This window comes from Cygnus olor, chromosome 2, assembly GCF_009769625.2.
Source record: "Cygnus olor isolate bCygOlo1 chromosome 2, bCygOlo1.pri.v2, whole genome shotgun sequence".
Lineage (NCBI taxonomy): Eukaryota > Metazoa > Chordata > Aves > Anseriformes > Anatidae > Cygnus > Cygnus olor.
This window is the reverse complement of record NC_049170.1, coordinates 148,525,383-148,545,859: the sequence shown is the minus strand read 5'-3', so window position 1 is coordinate 148,545,859 and position 20,477 is coordinate 148,525,383. Positions and strand designations below refer to the sequence as shown.

The 20,477-nt window shown below is 50.2% G+C and overlaps 1 protein-coding gene across 1 annotated transcript in view; it reads right to left on the bottom strand.

The window, feature by feature from the left end:
• ZHX2 (zinc fingers and homeoboxes 2) overlaps positions 1 to 13,161 on the bottom strand; it is a 69,397-nt gene extending 56,236 nt beyond the window's left edge. Inside the window, 1 exon segment of the mRNA XM_040547016.1 lies at positions 12,953 to 13,161. The gene's annotated coding sequence lies outside the window, so the exon portion shown is untranslated.
• Between the last annotated feature and the right edge of the window lie 7,316 nt (positions 13,162 to 20,477).

Here is a 20,477-nt window from a genome sequence, read left to right as displayed (position 1 = left end):
AGTGTCACCCGCAGCTCAGCAGTGTGCAGGAGACACATCTGGAATTTTTCTGGCTGCTGGCGGCTCTCTAAGTTCAAGTTATGACACCAAGATCCCAAAGCTGACACTTGGAGACGCCTCCCTCTTCCGCTTATTTCACAGGACACCGTAAGCTTCTGCTTATTGGAAATGCTGATCATCACCGTGCTTTCTCACATCATCGATACCCGATCACTGATGCTTCTGGCAGGGACAGGACACAGCGTTTTGAATTACGTTGGTCTTCCCTCTGCTCAGGAATAGAGATGTTGCAACATCCTTCACCTGTGATTCAATGCAAAATTGAGAGAAGAGCAGGGTCTGTTTTGGGATAATTCCTCCTAACCACCAAGGAAGAAGTAAGGAAAGGGCTCCCAAAACTTAGGAGATTTATGCCCTTGGGTGGGATGACAGGGGAGATGTTTCAGAAGGAAAAGAGCAGCTCTATAGACGGAGGGGTAATGGCACTATGGGTAACTAAAAAAATTGACCAGGATCTGCTCTGCAGCCTCCACTGCAGCTGCCCCCGGAAGAACTGCACCAGCAAAAGTGCAGAGACCCTATTTTTGCATCTATCCATTTTCCAGCTTGTGGAGGAATAGCTTCAATGAGTGACAAGAGTCACTCAAAATCCGGATGCTAGCTGCAGAGTCCCACGAGTCTTCCCAAGAGACAACTATGCTAGTTTTGAGGTCAAAACCAAGCTGCATTCAGCACGCTGCTGGCATGTTCCCGGAGTCTGATGTGACAATAGGGTCCCACCAGGGCCTGCTGCAGTCATACAGGGCATGGCATGACCACGTGCTACCACGAGCTTCTAGTTACCACCAGGCTACCTAAGCAGGCTCTTCACCTTGTCCTAGCAGTACAAATTAAGGTGTTAAGCTAAACCCTTGAAGACGACGCTGGTGAAGGACAGGACTTTGAAATTCCATCCCGGATCCATTTTAACTTTGGTCCATCAGCTATAAGTAATGGTTCCAGGAAAAGAACCAAGCATCCCTTGTCCTTTCATATGATGTGGGATAAAATAGTCACACTCTGTAAAAAGTAGTAACAAGGAAGTTCTACCATGGAATACTCCTGATACGGATCTGCCTTGCTGCCAGGCTCCACACCAGTGCTATCTGCAAGTCCAGAAACTTGAAGAGCACTAAAAGCTGGTCATTCCTGACATACTCTCCATCTTCCAAACACACTGGAGGCTTTTTACTCTAAGGGGCAGCTGCACGTGGAAAAGACATTAAAATGACATGCTTCTTGGTACTGGTGAGAGCTAAAACAACTGGCACCTTCCCAGGGAAAGCACTACTCAGCGCTTATCTCTATGATCACGTAGGAGCTCTGTTTGGTATGGGCCAGGAACGACTTGTAGCCATGGCTTCAGATGAGGCTTGGTGATCCTTGTGAGGTTCCTGGCTTTGTTTCACCACCTGTCTGTTTAGGGACAAACTCTTCCCTAGCCTGAATCCTCCCTCTTTCACACTAACCAGACTTCAGTTAAACATACCATTACAGTTTGCAAAAACATTTCCATCCTCTGGCTTTCCATTGCTTGATTCCAGACAAATTGTTCAATTTTTGCACCTCAGTTTCCCCATCTATTAAGCAAGGGTAATATAACCTCCCCTGGATGTAACTTTTACACCTTGGGGCTTGTCAAGCACTGTGCAAAGGAAACACCACAGGACCGACCGATCACAAGTAAAGCAGCCAAAACTCTGCTAAGGAGGCAGAAGACCAGACACAAGAGTAGGTCAGCCTGGATAGGAAGCTGCCTGGAGTAACGGAGCACCAAGGGACCAGCTGAACCAGCGATACTTCAGCGAGCGCCTGCTATGGGTCTGTCCTACCCCTGCAGCCAGACACACAGTGCAAGCTCGGCAAGCCAAAAAAAAAAAAAAAAGAAAAAGAAAAAAAAAAAGAGAGAGAACCTGCCAGCTTCTTCATATTCATGAGCTCTTTAATAATGCTCAACAAAACTTGGAGGCATGTTCTCTGCTGTTGCTCTTGCCCTTCTGCATAGTGAGCAAGTCATAAATATTTCAGGGAAAGAGTCCAGAAAATTTGTGAGATTGGTCCTAGCCTTTTACGGCATTAATGAGCGGGTCATTAATAGTTAATGAAACAGCTGCTGGTGATCTCAGAAGCAAAGGCAAGACGAGAACAGAAGTGTTTGCCCATTCACTACAGTGTGATAGCGCAAAGGAACGGCTTGATCCTTTCATCAGATCCTTCCCATCAGGACAGGACCCTGGGGCTGGACACAGACCTCCAGGAGAACTGCACCCAGCCTGTCTGCGTGTGGTGGCAGCCGGGGGACGGCTCCCTTGTGCTGGACCTGGCAGTGGTGGGTCCCAGGGATGGAGACTGCTGCAAAAAGTCTGCACTGACTGTCCCGATGCTCCAGGCACATCTGCTGGGGGGAGAAAAAACTCAGGACTATGTCCAACTGAAACACTGTCCCGAACGCATGTCCAGGTAGGAACATGCAATGCGTGTGTGCAAGTATGTGTGTGCCCTGCAGGTGGATGTATGTAAAAATGTCACTAAAAAGAGCAGAGGTTTGGGGCTTTCAAAGGCCTCAGCTACGTGTTCAAAGCTGTGCCTTGAAAGCCAAATTCACAACACAACTAGGCAGCTGACTTCAAAGAACGGCTCCTATGATTTCAGCCTTGCATACAGCGAGGACTTCGGTGGAAAGGTATTTTTGCTTTGCTTACTCTTTCATGCCTCTGAGTTGACATCGCCTTGCCTGCGTGTTCCCAGACGGGAACACAGTGAGCGTCTCTCAGCCGTCCCTGTTTGTTAACTCCACGTACAGAGAGCTTCAAGCAGCAAAGTCTGGAGCAGCTCCTGCCTTACAGCCAAGGAAAGCAGATGGGGTGAGGAGGACGGGTCCCCATGAGCAGTGCCATTCAGGGAAGGGGACGCAGGTCTCTGAGTCCAATCTCAAGAGTCAAATCCATCGGAAAGCAGCCTACGTCAATCCTGCTGCTCCCACAGTCAGTCTCCTGGATTTCAGCTCACATCAGAATTGGCTTGGCACAGATGAAGCTCTTCCTGCTAAACAAATGATAAGGGCCTGCAAAAAAACCACAAGGGTCTGTAGCGTAGAGACTCCCTGAAGACCCCTAGGTGGATAAGGACAGCACAGACCCATCTCCGTAACGAGCAAGCCCACAAACTGTGGGGTTTGCAAGGTCTCGACTTTACACGAATGCCTCAGAACAGAGCACAAAAGTTTGCATGTCATCTGTTTAGGCTGTACCACTCACAACTGGCAGTCAGGAGCCTAGAATTTATTAGGAAGAAGACAAGGAAAAGGAAAGCTTAATTTCAAAGCTGTAGTCTTAATCCTACCCTCCAGAACAGAGCTGCAAAGCAGTGCTGAACTCAAACACGGCTGCAGCATTGGGCCCTTCGTCAAATCATTAACTACAATTTGCCTAATCTATCTGCTGGTACCTGCTGAACAGACAAAAGGCTTCTCTATCCTCTAACACCCTGCTATCTCCTAAAGCCTGTGCTTCTGGACAAGCACCTCCTGGAATGATGTCTTCTAGTTTTTAAGAAAACTGGTCCTTGGCTTTGCTTGCCTTCAAACAAGACTCTGCCTGCCTAATTTCAATGCAGATCAAGGGTGGTCTTAACAGATCCTCACTGTATGACGACCTGTAAAATAAGAGCTCATTACATTCAATTTGAAGCAATTATTTTATTCTGTAATTTGATTAAAAACTATCATTTGCCAAACACGCCTCAAAAAAAACCACACAACCTACTTGGACTTAATAAAAAAGTACATAATTAGCAAAGAACGTTCAGTGCTTCCTTTTAAAACACATAGTATGTAACATTCCTTCCTGCTTTAACTGGGGAGCATCTGAAAGCTGTTATAAACCTTGATTTAATGACTTTAACACCTTGAACTATTTAAATCATGTTAAGGATGAAACTTCATGAGCGCAGAATCCTGCCAAACCCAGCTGTGCATTGGGCTTTCCCTCATCTGGCATGAACCAGATGTTTTAGATAATTTAAGAACGGATACTTTAAAATCACTGACAAACCAAAAAAGGTTAATGACTGAAAAAATACCCAATTGCAAGCGTTTCTTAATTGGGTTTCTACCACAGTCGTCTCACTGCTTCACGAAAAACAAAACCAAAAAACAAGATTTGTGATATTTTTCTTCCTCTGCTAGCTACTCTAAAAATTTCAATACTGTGTTAAAATTTGCTGATTCCAAGTTTTTGAGTGCTTTTCAACTGATTTTGAAGCACAGCAGAGGCACAAGGACCATCACACTGCCAGCCCAAAATTCACCAAGTTGTAACCCAACCCAACCCAAGCCAAGGGGCCACAGCAGAAGGTGACCAGTGTTTCAAGATGAGTATCTGTGGGTTGTAAAAAACATAATAAACTGTGGCAAATCACAGGTCTTTCCTCTGTCCTGCAGACCTTGTGAAAGGGAGGTGAGGAAGGGTCCTCCAGTGGGGCTGAACCAGCAAGAGGCGATGGGGAAGGACGCATCGGGTCCAAGGCAGCAGACTTTAGTACATGATCCAGCTGTGACCCCAGAAAATGGACAGAGAGAGGAGGCTCAGGTATGAATTCAATAATCAACACACTCGTTTCCTGTGCAAATACACCCTTTTCACAATGCAGCAAACTGCACCTTGCACTGCTGCACACAAAACATACAAAAGAAGTTAGAGAGGTGGCAGAGATGGATGCTAATTCCCATCCCCAAGCTGCTGCCCTATACCTTCTGTAAGCAAAGCAGACCACAAACAGCCCCCAAAGCTTGGCCAGCAAGTACCACACACTATTTACCACATCACAACCAATCTTTGGAGGCAGCAGTGCTAGCACTAAACACCCAATATCCTCCTTGCAATGCAGCTCGCACACTTTCCAGGGGGTGCTTCGCATTCAATAGCACATCACCGAGCAGGTCCCTCGCTCCACCGTGTGCCACAAAAGCTTTTTCCCTGCCACGGTTTCCCCTGCGCAGAAGTAGAAAGCTACTGAACAGACTGCTTATTTAAAGACAGGCACTGAATGATGCTGTGCCACAGTGAAATGTGGCCTTTTTTTGGTAGGTGGAATTATAAAGAGCCCCAGGCCGTACCCCACCGTGAATTTTCAAAAGAACTTGGCTCATATTTACTACGGAAAAAATCAGCTCGGGCCAGCCGGCAGCTCACAGCTTGCTGCTCCCTGAAGCACAGCCTGGGACGTAGGGGACGAGGGCAGTGAGCACCCTGCCCAGACAGCACCCTGTGCCCAAAGGGATGTGCTGCCCTGCTATGGGAACGGGGAAAGGAAAGGAGGGGAAGGAAGAGGATACTGAAAAAAAAAAAAAGGCAAAACATGATCTGAACAACATACTTCCTCCTAAACTGGGGAGGGGATGAAAGCAGAGGTTTGTGACTTTATTATATTATTATTTTCCCAAAAAGCATGTATATGTGCATCCCCTGGAGATTTTGCAGCAAGGTGCATTTGGCTCCGCTGGGAGCTGGAGCTGCTGGCCCTGCTGAAAGCTCCCATTCTTAAGGCACTTGCAGGTGCCTTACGGGGAGAACAGGAACTTCCACTTGCAAAGGAGCTAGAGTGGAGCAAAAAAAATGAGTTCAGAGTTCAAGAGATTACCTTTAAATCCACCACCTCGGCACTCTGATCTTCTACTAGGTGAGAAGAGATGGGGCTGGAGAGCTAAGACCATCTCTATGGTCTAAAAACATTTAGGTTTGAACGCAAAATGCTTCAGAAAGCTAACATTTTTTTCCTGTATCTGATTAACTGCAGATTTTGAAACTTGTATTTGCCTCGAGGAACGCTTCCCAAACCACCTCTGTCCCCCTGACATAACCACGGGGCACACAGATGGGACTCCGGCACATCCGCAGAGGAGAGGAGCCCTGTATAAACTGAGATTGAGCGATGGCAAAACTTGAGGACACTAACTCCAGACAAAAAGAAGATGCCAAGTAAGTGTAGCTGAAGAAAACAGCTCCCTCCTAACTAACACATTGCTCTTCCTTGTCACTCTAATTGCTTTAAAACACATGCAGAGCTTATTCCTTCCTTAGGCCAGAAGATCCCGGACAGGCCGAGGGAAGAAGAGGCTCCCTAAGGAAGCAGTTTCCTCTGAAACTACCCACAGATCATGATTTGCTCATCACCAGCTCTGCACCTGGAAGCCTCCTTGCGAAATCCTGTAGGCCCACAGCAAGCACCAGCCCCGCATGGCTGTGCTCTATCTCCCATTCAGCATCCCCAGATGCTGTCTCTGACTTGGAAACCCCACACGACGCTTTTTCAGCACTTTATCACCACTGACTTCTCAAAGAAAATTAAATTTAACCCTCAAAACAGTAGCAGAGTGGAGCTGGTGCCTTCCTGACAAGATGCTGGTACCTGAGCCCAGGTTGGAAAGATCAGGAACTTTACTCAAAGCTCATGTAAAAGGGTTTCTGGCTCTCATAGCCTTGAAAAAGGCTACGCTGTCCCGAGAGATGAGGAAGAGACCCCTAAAATCTCGAACTGTGAGGCCACAACTCCTCCCAACATCTAGCAGTGCCGCACGACAGTAATGACAAGCGGCATCGTCAACGTGGCAGGCTGCACGAGATGCCCCAGGAATGCCTGACGGAGACATGGGAACAGATGCAGGATAAAGGACTGCCTAACCACCTTGGGCTGATCTTCCATGGATTTCAAGGAAACTATAACAAGGCATGGAAGGCGACAAGCACTGAAGCCTGCAATGACAGCGTGCTCCGAGCATATCATTTAAATAAATCACTTTCTGGAGAGACAAAAGACAAGGAAAAACTCCCTGCAGTGCCTGACAGTTCGTGCTGGAGAGGATGCTGGAAAAAAAAACCACAAAAACACACAAAAAACCAAACCACAACAAAACGTATTTGCTTTAGAGGTGGGAGGCAGAAAGAGGGGTGGAGAAGGCATCTTGTCAAAAACACTTCAGGCCAGAACCATCAGGACTCTCCTTTATTTCTTGTGAGAGTGAATCAGCAGCACTCCTGAGCATGGCAGCAAACCTGGGAGATGCCAGTGTCCCAGTCTGCTTCGACCTGGCATCCCCCAGCCAAGTGCCCAAAACCCTGCAGCATCCGAAACAAAGCAAACTTATGACCTCAAATTAAAACAAAACAAAAACCAACCAAACAACAACAACAAAAATCCAAGTATTTTCCCACTTCTGCTGTCTGAATGAAGTGTAACATAAAGTAACTGAAATTAATAAGCATGAATTTAGGTTGAGAGATACAAAAAAAAGACCTCCAAAGCTTGGAGAGTGAGAAAAGGGAACACGTAGATTGAAGGCAAAGAGACGGGGCACAGGCTTCTTGAGAAATACTAGGATTTTACTGAACTCCTCTGATGGTGCCTTTAGCAGCCGCTCAGAGCCTGCTTCTTTGGAGTGCTATTTAAAAACAAAAACCACAAGATGATTCCATGTAAAAAGAAAGGAATCACATTTTTTTCCCCTATAAAGCTCTGCTGTAGGAGATACACATCAGGTTTCTGACTTCTTCCTCTACTCACCAGGCTGTACAAGAGGTTAAATAATTCTGAACTTGAGGCTTCCTCAGTTACAGTCATTGACTCAAAACAGGCAAGAAAATCTCTTTCCATTTAGCTTTTTTTTTTTTTTTTTTTGGATCCAGCAAGTCAAATATGCAGTTTTAGCACTTAATAGAAAATTGTGGGAACAATAGACAATTAACAACAACAAAAGAGATGCCAAAATCCACAGGTAACTTGAGGTTGCAAGTTTAAAAAGCACTTAGTATCTAAGAGGGGAAATAAGGTCAGGACAGGAAGACTGGGAGAAAAATAGGCAAGGAAAACTAAGACTTCAGGCCCATGATGGCCTAACCTGGGCACAGAAGCCAGGGGCAGAAGCTCCCAACCCACCCCTCCCACTGTTGACATGAAGTTAATTGTCCTCGCTGTTGGTGCCAGCTGGGACCATGCCATAAATCACATCACTGAAATGCAGTACTTTATATATATATATATACACATACCACTTAAGAAGCTCCTACAGTGCCACAGACATTTGCCACAATGCTGAATCAGCCCAGGGCAGCACATGTCCCACCAGCAGAAATGCTCGTATCAAAAGCAAAAGGGCATCTTGTGCTTATGCAGCTCATCCAGCTCACTGCCCGGCTTTGGGAGGATAAACCCGTGATGAGAAAATTCGAGGAGCAAATTCTTGGCATGGCTGTGGGATGCTGACCCCACCAAAGTGCTCATGCCCACCTAGGCCCTGGGTGCCCTGCTTAAAGAGATTATAAGCAACCTGAGGAGGAGACCTACATCAATTCAGAGCTTGTCAGTGGTGTGGATGGCAACCACATCCCTGCTCAACAGTGCTGACCACAGCTTTTTAACCCATGGTTTATGGACTTGTGCAAATGACACCTGAAATGTCTGCAAAAGTTATCTCCAAGGGCAAGCTGATGGTCAACAGGCTCGGCTTTGCTAGATCATGTCCCTGCTGGGAAGCCTGCCCAGGGGTCACAGAGAAGAAAAGATGTAAGCAGGAGATGGAGCCATGATGAGGAGGATCAGTACCAGCATGACACCAAATTCCTTGCACAGGCCTTGCTTCCACCACCCTGGCACAGGCCGTGGCTCCTTGCAGAAAGTTGTCACAACTCCCCACACCCACCAGATTAAATCCCCAGGAGGACTTCCTACAGGTCCCCTCCTGTTCACCAATGCCAAAACCTCCTCTGCTTACCTGCATTGGTTCACCCTCTACTCACTAACAAAAAAAACCCTAAACCAACAACAGAGGATCTTACACACACCTCACGCAGACACCCTACATGCTCCAGTTGGACCAGGCCTCCCAGTTGCACAAACATGCTCACGGTACTGGCTGGCTTACATAAAACAGCAACTCCTGCAGTCAGAGACCTCAGTTTCCGTTTCAGAGCCATTTGGAAGGCTCATAGTTACAGAGAACAGCTTGCTGAGTGCCGTCCTAACTTGGAAACCACAGTGTTTCTTGAAACAACCTGAAGTGTCTCTCTCCTAACACAAAAGAAACCAAAAGAAAGAAAACAAGGACAAAACAACAACAACAACCCCCCCCCCAACCTTACGATCTGTAAAGCCGTGGTGTTTTTGGGAGGGAGGGCTGGGATGGCAATTTCTGAACTGCCTTAGGACAGCAATGCTGGAATTGAACTCTCTTGGATTAATCTTTCAAGGGCCCTGTTCACATCATTCCCACCTCGGGGCACCACACTAACAGATACTACCGTGTATTAAAAAGTATTTGCAATGTTCTGGAAATGGTCAGCTCTTCCAGCTTTTACCTAAGAACCCCCAAATTATCACTTACTTCCAACATCACCCTACAATGACATCTACCAAACTCTAGGCCTACGAATTTTCACACGGGAGATAAAATAAACTAACACCACACACATTTGTTCCAGCTGGCATGACACAAACAAACACACCTTGACAGAATCCCAGGAATTATTTAATGGATTTAAGTTAATGCCTTTAATGCTTAATTTCATTACTTACTTGGAATACCAACAGGGAGCTGTGCCATGTTACAACCCCCGGTTTGCACTAACTGTTAGGGAAAGAGCACACTTGCTGGATCATGGTTATGCTTGAAAGGAAGTTAAAACTCAAATTACACTGTCCACATAAAAAGGAAATGCAGCTTTGCTGCCGCTGACAGCCATGCTACAGTCTCAGGGAAGTCAGTTGAGACCATGTCCATTTCTCAACAAATTATAATCAAAACACTACTTTTATTTATTCTCAGTGGATGCTTTCGTTCCTTAAGATGAGCGGACACACAGAAAAATAACCCAGATATGGGTCAAAACATCCCAGCCGCAAGAGACTCCAAGTGATATCCCTGAGGATCACCCTAGTTAGAGCGGAGCTAAAAGGGATAAAACCGGAGGATGTCGCACATAGAAGCACAGTGATGTCATGCCTGGCATTAAAAGCCTCATTTTGTATGAGGACGAGCAAAATCTGCTGTATTCCAGTCTGCTGCAGTTTGAAACTGGTTTGAAAATGTAAAAAGAAGTGAGTACCTTTGCTATATTTAATGCTAGTTTTCTCCTTTGGGGCTTTTATTAAAACACCATAAAATCCACCTCCCTGACAAAAAGAATCAAAACGCGACACTGCCAGCTTGGGATGTCTCCTGCCATGGATTATTGCTTTTACAGCCCCTGACTCGAAATCGTGGATTGTCCCTGGGGTGGAAAGAAAAGAAAATCGTGGTACCTGCAGAGAAAGCAGCTGAAGGAGCGCCCTCCTCCCAGACACCTACAGCAGAGGTGTGCTGCAGGACGAAACTCTGACGGGAGAACTTCTGTGGTGGCCAGGCAGGAAAAACGTCATTTTATGAAGGGGAGTAATCGCATGGACTTTGGGCTGATCGCTTTGAGCTACGCACATCTGTGAGCGCTTTCCGGGACCGAGTTCATCACAGGTACAAGAAGAGAGGAAAAACAGAGGAGAGCTTGTGGCCACTCATTTCTGCACATGCACTGTGGCAGCCTGAGAGGGGATAAACACACAAGCGGCTGCTAAAGAAAAACAAGGACTGGCCAACAACTTTAAAAACGCATGGGCTTTTTTTAGCCTCTATACTCTCCCAACCTGCTGGCCAGTAGCTGGCTTTCACCGACCCGGAGATCAATTTGCAATTCTGTGTTTCAAAGGGTTACTGCATCCATCCTACAGGCTGAAGCCACATCTACATCAGAAAGGCTTCACCGGGACAGGAATATATTACACGGGCAAAGCACTTCTGTCACAGATACCTCTCAAACAACAAAATCACTCCTCTCCCGGTCTCCTAACACCACCACACCACGCATCCAGCCGGGCTCTGGGAGCTCGTGTGCCATTTCCCAGCAAGGCTACATGCATGAGGTTTCTGCTGGAGATGTCCGAGCCTGTCCTCGCACCTATAAAACTGCCCCGGCTCCAGCCAGGGGATGAACTGGCCTGAAGTTTAATCCCTGGTTTTAAAATAATCACAACTCTTTGTAGGTGAAGTGGATGAAGCAGAGAGCAGCAATGATTTACAATCATTTCATGAAAATAATATCGTAGAGGCATTTGACGTGTTAGTTTTCAGCTCCAAGTTGGAAAGAGACTTTGCTGGAGTTCCTGTCATTTCTCCTCTATAGGATGTGCTAAAACTTCCCGAACTGGGATGCTGGCACCTGCATTATCTGAATTGAGGTGGGACACAACAAACACATAGGAGGTACTGGCTCTGCCTCGCTGACATCCTCATGCTGTGCCCCCAGCTTTGTTGTGGGCAGAGGTGCAGCCCCGCAGGGCTCTGTGTGCTCCCCCAGCATCACCCACTGCTCCAGCACCACTGGCAGGAGCTGCTGGAGCCTCGTCACCCAGCAAGTCCCCCTCTCTCCTCCAGCCCTGCTTCTTTGGATGCTTTTTCCCCTCCTGCTCTCCACCTTCCAATCCCCCAACAAACTTTTGCTGGGTTCCCTCTGTACGCCAGGGCCCTGGTGAGCTCCTGGGGTTTAAAAGGAGCTCCTGCCCTCAGGGTGGGGATGCTCCACTGGGGAGGTGCCTGGGGAGCCCAAGGAGGGGGGGACGAGGGTGATGCCCCCCGGCAGGAGGGGGCAGAGGGACCCCCAGAGCCAGGCAGGTGGAGCTCCTCAGCACGTCCCAGCTTCGCTTCCAAGTTTTATTCCTAGCAAAGAGGGGACAAAATCCGCGCCTTCTGCTTTCACCCTCATCCCGGAGACGAGACAGAGGGAAGAAAAAAAAATATCTAATAAGCAGACAGTTGCGGGCAGGCTTTGGGAAGCTGCTAAAACAAAAGAGAAAGTCACCCCCTCCTGAGGAAAAAAAAAAAAAAAAAAAAGTGGATGCAATGTGCCAAAGGCCGAGTTTCCCGAAATCTCCCGATCCCGTTTTGGGAGAACTCAACGCCCCGGCGAAGCGGGGACTTGGGCAGCGGCTGGCGCGGGGCGGGCGGCTCCGTGCCCGCGGCTCTGCCCCGGCCGCAGCCCCCGGAGGAGCGGGGCAGGGCGGGGGGGGGGGCTCCGAGCCGCGGCCTGGCGGTGCCCCCTCACCGGCAAAAAGAGGACAGGGGAAGAAAAAAAAAAAAAAAAAAAAAACAAACCACACCACAAACAAAACCAAAACAAAATCACAACCCCCCCCAAATCCACCGAATCGCAGCCGAAGAAATCCCGGCCAACTCCGGCAGCGGGGCGCGGAGCCCGGCGGCAGCCCCGGGACCCCCTGGCCCGTTGCCTGCAGCCCCCCCCCGGGCGCTTTTCTTTTTTTTTTTTTTTTTTTTTTTTTCTCTTTTCCCCCATCTCCCCACCCCGCGAGCCAGCGGCTCCCGTTGCGACCCCGCACCGCCAAAATCGCCCTGCTCGCCTCTACGTAACGCCCTGTCGAAAGCGGACGCCATATTTTGTGTTGCTGATGTCGACATAGACAAACGTAGACATGTTTTTTCCTCCCCCCCCCCCCCCTTCCTCCTCCTCCTCCTCCTCCTCCTTTCCCCCTTCACCCGAACTTGCGATCGGGAGGCACAGCGGGGAGAAGGACCGGAGGGGTGGGGGGGGGTGGGGTGGGGGGGGCAGGGGGAAAGAAGCCGCGTTGCTAAAAAATAAAGAAGCGATCAATTAAAAGCCCACCCCGAGCACCCTCCCGGCTCCCCCCTCTAGGCTCCGGCACCCCCCCAGCCCACGGGCCGGCTCCCGGAGCAGTTTTTTCCAGGACCAAAAGTTGGGTGCGAGGGAGCGGGGCGGGAGCGCCCGCAAGCGCATGTGGGCAGGGAGGAGGAGGGCGGCCGAGGAGGGCTCGGGAAGGAGAGCAAGGGGGGGACCCCGCCCGGGAAGTTTCCTACCTGAGCCCAAGGCGGTGTCCCCGAAGCGTCTCGGGGGGAGCGGCGGGGAAAGCTCCGCGCACCCGCTCCGCGGCTGCCCGCGGCCGCGGGACCCCGCGCCCCCCGCCCGCCCCCGCCGCGGCGCACGGCCCCCCGCGGGCAGCCGCTACGCGCACCCGCACGCACCGCCCCGGCAAGAAGGGAAGGGAGGGAGAGGAGAAGGGAAGGAAAAGGGGAGAAAAAAAAAAAAAAAAAAAAAAAAAAGAGAGAGAGAGAGAAAGAAAAAAAAAAAGGGGAAAGAAAAAAAAAAAAAAGGAAAAAAAAAAAAAAAAGCCCTCGATCGGCGGGGATCTACGCCAAAAGCCACATGATCTCTGACGTCAGCCTGCGTATTTGCATACGGTACCACCGCCGGGGCGGCCGCCGGGGTCCCTGGGCTCGGAGGAAAGTTGGGAGCGGGGCCGTGCCGCCCCCCCCCCCCCCCCCCCGGCGGCCCCGGGCCCGGCCGCGCGAATTTCCCACGCCCCCGGCGCCGCACGCGTGGGTTCCGCCGGTGGCACCCCGCCGGGGGTGGGGGGCTCTGCCCCAGGACGGGACCCCCCCCCTCCCCCTCGTAGCATCGCCCCGTGGGGTTAGGACCCCCCTTTCCCGGTCCCGTCCCCCCCCCCCCCCCACCCCGTGGAGAGGGCACCGGGGGGCTGGAGCGGCTGGATGGGGCCGTGCCGCCTCCCTGAGGCTGCCCCTCGGGACACCTGGGGAGGCAGGAGGCATTTCTTCGGGCTCTGCTGGGGATGGGGGGGGCTCTGGGGGGGCTGCAGGCGGTAGCTGTTTGTTGCAGGAAGGTGGTGGGTATTTCCAAGGGATGCTGCAATCTCTGCCGCGTCGCAGGAAGCCTGCCCCCCATTTAAAACTGTCCTTAAACTCTTGGGTCTCTTCCCCTTTCTGCCGAAGACACGCAGACAGCCAGGACCCGGGCTATTTTCTATTGACTACGATGTATTAATTACAAGAAATAATTCGCCGAGCCTAGCTTGCTGCCGGCTGGCAGATCTCGCAACAAGTCCGGGCTAACAGGACCGAGTAGCACAGCATCCCCGTAACTTCGGGGACACGCTGGCTGCGGTGCGCTCCCTCTGCTGAGATGCCCTTAAATTCACATTTACATCACCCACCTCGACCTCCCAAGGCTCGGAAGCTGCGGGGGGGGGGGGGGGGCTCGGCCGTGTCCCAAAGAGGGGACAGAGCCGGGCTGGACCCCCCCCCCCCCCCGCAGGGCTCAGCGACACCCCCGGGCACCGCGGCGTCCCCAGCCTCCTGCGGGGACGGGACCGCCCGGCATCGCTCGGAGTGCGGGGAAGAGGAGCCGGGAGTTATTGCTACTGGGAAAAAAAAAAAAAAAAAAAAAAAATCGCGTGAGAAAGTAAATATGTCAAAGCAATGTCAAGAGATTTCTTTGCGGGGATACCCTGAGCTGAGTAGGCGTGTTTTTGCCTGCCTGATTGAGTGCAGTCTCTGCGAGCTCCGGCTGAGAACGGGACGGATCCCTGCCTCTCTCCACTCCCATCGCTTTGCTTTAACTTCTCGGCTCCTCGCCAGGAGGGAGCCGCTGGGGAAGGGACGAGCGCAGGCGACCTCCCCGGGGGCACCGAAGACCACCTCTAGGGCTTGCTGATGCTCGTTGACCTTTGGGTTTCGTCCCCGGGGATTTGGTTCTTTCTAACGGGAATTCCGCTTTCTGATAAATGCTGCCGACTGCGGTTTAACTCTTCGACGGTGGAAATATTGCCGAATTTTGAATGCTTGGCGGAAAAAAAAAAAAAAAAAAAAAAGCTATTTTTGCTGCAAAAATTCCCCCCCCCCCCCCCCCCAAGTTTTTTTTCTAGTCTTAAATAATTTTCTGTGATTTGGGAACTGAAAACAAAGAAGAGCCAAAGCGTTTTAATGACTGCTACACTTGTTAATGTAAAATATTCTTTACAGGGCAGATCAATGGAAAGGCAAGCGAAAAATCGTCTCCTTGCGGTTGTCCTAATTAGCACTTTCTTTAAGGCCTCTTTAACTTTTTTTTTTCTTCTTTTTCTTTCTTTTTTTTTTTTTCTTTTTTTTTTTTTTTTTTTTCACTGCCAAACGCGAAGGGCTCTTTGCCCGGTTAGGTGATGCTGCCGTCAACGCCGGCTTTCAAGTGCAAACGAGGGCTGCCAGTGGGAGCCGGGTGCCTTGCCTGGGGGCAGGCTTTGGGGACAAAGGCACTTCCCAGCCCAGGTCGGGGCGGTCCCTGCGCTACGTCAGGGCCCTCGCGAGGCTCCCCCAAAACCTCCATGACGTCATAGCAATTAGGAGCTGAAAAGCCATTAAGGATGGAGCGCGGTTCCTCGGTTTTAAGGCGAGGAGGGTGTGGGTTTTAAAATTGTGCCAGTTTGTTCCACATTACTGCAGGGCAACTGCGGAGATTGTGGGGGTAAGGCTAAGGGCACCTGCTCCTCTGCGACTTCGCGTTTTCCCACGTGGAAGAGCAAACCAGAGATCTGGTTTGGCCATCAAATTCCTCCTTTGTTTGACTCTGGAGTGGTGGGACCAACAAACCGTGTGGCACCTCTGCCCACATGCTCTCCTTTAGGGAACTTGTGGTTTGGGGGGTCATCTCTGACTCCTGCCCCGTCAGATGTAGCATAGGATAGGATAGGATAGGATAGGATAGGATAGAGTAGAGTAGAGTAGAGTAGAGTAGAGTAGAGTAGAGTAGAGTAGAATAGAATAGAATAGAATAGAATAGAATAGAATAGAATAGAATAGAATAGAATAGAATAGAATAGCTCAGTTGGAAGGGACCTTCAAAGATCACCTAGTCCCACTACCTGATCTCTTCAGGGCTAGCCAGAAGTCAAAGCACACTACTGAGGGCATTATCCAGATGCCTCTTGAACCTTGGCAGGCACAGGGCATCAGCCACTTCTCTCAGAAGCCTGTACCAGTGTTTGACCACCCTCATGGTACAGAAATTGTTCCTGATGTCCTGGCGCAGCTTTGTGCCATTCCCACGTGTCCTGCCATCACCAGCACCTCCCTCCCCACTGCCCCTCCTCAGGGAGCTGCAGGGAGCAGCGAGGTCACCTCTGAGCCTCCTTTTTTCCAGACTGGACAACACGAGTGTCCTCAGCCTCTCCTCACAGGATACGCCCTCCAGCCCTTTTACCAGCTTTGTTGCCATTTAAATGAAATCAACAGAAAGGATCAAAAATTTGCTGAGGGATAGAAGAGCAGTATTTGTGATTAGGGTTTATAATTAAAAAAGTCTTAATTCTTTGGGAAATCAGACTAAAAAGAAGTATCTCTGGTGAAAGTGGTGTAAATACTCTCGCTAACTCTCTGAATGTAATTAATTTATAGAAGCCTAACATTAAAATGATGCAGGGCAAGGTAAGGAAATGGAAATTGCTTATATAGTATATGCAAAATGGAAGTTTGCCATTATTATTATCGCTCTATGTTGTATTTTTTATTTATTTACTTTGCATAAAGCCTCTCTTTTCAGTTCCTAGCACAATGGAAGCCCCACTGCTCACAGAGTACCGTGAGTGCATGCACAATTTCCCAGGGAAGCAAGGGCAGAACGTCGGCTTGCTTTAAATCCAGTGCCCTCTTCATTTCCTCTGTGCACTTTTCTAGATTTAAGGTGACGCCTGCTCCATAAAGACCTCAGATAAAGTTGCAGCCTCCCTGTGAAATAGTACCTTGGTCAGAGATAATGAACCGTGTGCTGATACGTGTGTCTCTATACCCTTAACGGCGAGGAGATGAGCGTCTGACATATGTATTGTCACATATGTTTCCGTCTTACTGAGCGTGATGGTTCCTTTCTGACTGTTTTAAGCCTGTGAAATCGCAGGCTGAGTCAGCGTTACAGAGCTCCTTCCCCCTCGTGGAGGTGCAGCTCAGAGCTGCGCTCCGAGGAGACTCCGTGTGTATCCTCGGAGGAGCCGAGCATCCTCTGGAAGCCAAAACAGAGGCACGGAAAGAAACGGCTGCACGTTGCTCATGTCTCTGCTGGCCTAGCGCTGTGGCACCAGGAGAAGGCTTGCGCATGGGATGTGGCAGCAGAGGGTGGGCTGGGAGCTTCAGGATGCATTTTCCACCCCCCAGGGGAGTTTAGCAGCTCTGGGCTGGGGTCCCAAGCTGCTTGCAGGAGCAACCAGGCTCAGCTACAGCTGCTGATCACACACCTGGCTCCTGGCTCCATCCCACCCTGCTCCTCATCACCCACACAGGTACGGTGAGGCCACGGCTCGCAGCTGGTGTTTTAATTACAGATTGGTGCTGGAGTTAGGCTTTCGGTGTGGACAGCAGTAGAAATTAAGGTAAAAAACAAATTGAAAAGAGGTCAGCAGATAAACACTGCTGTTTCTTCCCTCTCTTGTGGAGATCTTGTTCTCTGTGCTCATGGCAGGAGAGGCGTTGGCATTGGCACTGTGGTCAATGACCAGTGAGGAGGAACAGCGCTCTTTCACCTCCTGTGTTTGCCACTCATTCCCCAACCTATATATGTTTTCCCCTGGCAAAACATCTACCAAAATTAAGCTTTCTCCCCTGCTAAAATGCTTTGTCAATCCTATCACTTTCCTCAATCGCTGAGCTGTACAAACACAAGCTGAGGTGGAGAGCACCGATCAGACGTGCTGTCTGCAAAATGAGATGTTAAAATAAATGCGCAGAAGAGCAAAGCGCTGCTGCGGTCTGATCCAATTATAAGGGCTGACCTTATGATCTGTAATGCCCTTAAGCTGGGGGAGGCTGTCAGGAGGCAAGATGCTCCCCCTTCAGCAGGGCTGGTGGGGAAGATCAGCTGCTGAGCCTGGATGGAGAGAATCCCCTAAACACAAGCTCCCGGCGCGCCTGCACTCATCGCCTGAGCTTTCAGATGGGTCCTGGCAAGAGGCACGCAGGCATCTGTCTTTTTCTGTTTCAAAAACTCCAGGAGAGCTGATCACTTATCATGGGAACCATCTGGCTTATTCTTCGAGAGATCAACAGTTAGTCACCGAACGAGCAAGGAACATGCTGCACCGAAGTCTGCTCTCCCCATTAAATACGAGGACTCAGCCCAAGGTCCCCGAGATGCTGCGTGTGCTGCCTGCTGCAGGCGGAGGAGAGATTTAATCCTGCCCGGAGACTGCTGAGCAGCTGTGATGTGGAAGAGCTGCAGCTATGGGGATGGCAGCATCTCTGCAATGAGCCCTGGTGGCTGTAGGGATGGGGACCTAGAGCTCGGCTTCATCAAGGTCACCTCTGCTGAGGAGGGGCAGCAGGGCTGGAAAGCTTGACTTGGTCTGCTCTGCCCCCTTGATTGCTGGTCCCCCATGTGCCGGGGGGCCTGCTGCTGGTCCCCCATGGGCCAGGGGGCCTGCTGCTGGTCCCCAGTGTGCAGGGGGACAGGAGGAACTGGGCTCAGCCCCAGAGATGCTGAGGATGAAGGGCCAGGCCAGCGTAGGCTGCTGCACGGGTCAGTGTGGCTGGGCTGGGAGGCTGGGGGCTGCACACTCCTCTTGGGGGTGACGCTTCACCATGTCCCCGCAAGGACAAGAGCACATTCCTGGGACTCCAAGCTCCTCATTTTCTGCATTAAAAAGGGCCCTGGGAAGATGTGAACCAGCTTCTTGCTAAGAACTCGTGCACCCAAGAGGACACATCTCCCCTCTGCCGGGCACTTGGTGCTTTAACCCAGCCCCAGACCTGCAGCATCCTCCACCAGCCCTCTGCCTTCCCTACCAAGGGGGGCTGGCCCCGTGCTTTGAAATGTGCTGGTAGGCAGGGGGGGGCGCCTTGCAGCCGGGCAGTGACCCCAGGGGGGGAACTGGGAGCAGCAGCCCCTACTCCCCCCCTCCCCGCCTGCAGAATTCATTACCCTTTGCTGAGGCTGCCAGTTTCAGGGATTTTTTTTTTTTCTTTTTCAATATATTTTTTTTCCATTGCTCTTGCTAATTACTAAAGCAATTTTTAAAATTTAAATGAGGGCTTCCTCCCTCACAGCCCATCTGCTGTGAAATCATAGCACGCATCCTTCGGTGACAGTTCAGGCATCGCCATGGCAACGCGCTGTGATGTGATCAGCCCTGAGTTATGACCTCACCACGGGACCAGGCAGGCCAGGATGCTTCAGAGGAGGAATCAAAAAGCAGCTTCTGCCTTAACAAAAGTGGGCTCTGTGCTGCAAGCCGGGGGGATTTGCCCTGGAGTTGAAGGGTTGAAGCCTTCCCAGGGGCTTTCTGCCCGACTTCAGGGCTTGGGCTGGGGTGGCATCCACTTGAGAAACCAAATATGTCTCTCCGTAGAGAACATTGCTTTCTTTGAAAAGTCATTTTCACCTGTTTATGATGCTAGTTCAATCCCTTGGAATTTTTTACACCCTCCCTGTTTCCCACCACCCCCCCCATACCCATAGATTAAAAGCTCTGGAGGCCAAACTCCCTATTTCCTGTCGGGAAGCAGGTACTGCATGGCCGGGGGCAATGCATGCTTCACCTCTGCTCCCCCGTGGCTTTGCCCCAACCCCATCCAGAAGATAACAGGGCTGGGGGGGAGTGGGTTGGCTTCCCAGGGCATTCATCTCTCACCTCCCTGCTGAGCCTGGCAGGAAGGGTGACAACGGTCGCAAGTCTTTGTGGCCAACTGGAGTGGATTAGTGACCAAAGGCTGCCCCGCAGGTGTCACAGCCTCTGTTACCCATTTTCAATTAACCAAAGACCTGAATCACAGCCCCCAGTTCAAAGTAGTGTTTTTTTTTTTTTTTTTTTTTTTTTTTTCTTTTTTGTGATTCCTGTAGATTTTGGAGCCGATTTTAACCATTAAACTGAGTCTGCTCCTCTGGGAAGCTATTTACACATGTAGCTAGTTCACCGAGACAGCTTGTATGTTTGTCTGAACTTTAGTACGAATTTTCAGGACGTGCCTTTATCTGTCCTCTGGACTAGGATGTAGCACGTTTAAACTGATGGTACAGACAGAAATAATGGGGATATCTGGCAGTGCAGGAATGCAGGCGGATGGGTGGCACCATGTGCAACCTCTCTGGGCAGCTGGAAAGTGAACAGGCAGTCTGATTTGGCTCTTTTAATCATTGCCAAGTGGATACGGTGCTGTCTACGAGGACTTAAACAATATGTGCCTATTAAATGGTAAGTGGTAACAAAGCTGAGTGTGACAGGAGAGGATTTTTGGGAAAGAGGAGGGGAAGATCCAGGAGAAACGGCACAATTCCTCACTGTGCAGCAGAATAGATTTTCATATTACGGTGATCCTATATAGTGGTAACATCCAGGGGACCCCACTGGGGCTGCTGTCCCAGGATCTGCATAGTGACATAGGATCCCACAGCCTTTAGCATGCTATAGGCTCCCCTGTCCCTTATGGTGGAGCTGGTGTACAAGGCTGACAGGTCTGGTGCATCTGTTCCTCCCCTGTCCCTTTTTGCAGGTATATCATCCACACAGCCTGAGTGGATCACTAGTCAGGCCGTTTCAGTTTGCTTTACCTCTCTACCTGGCAAATGCTT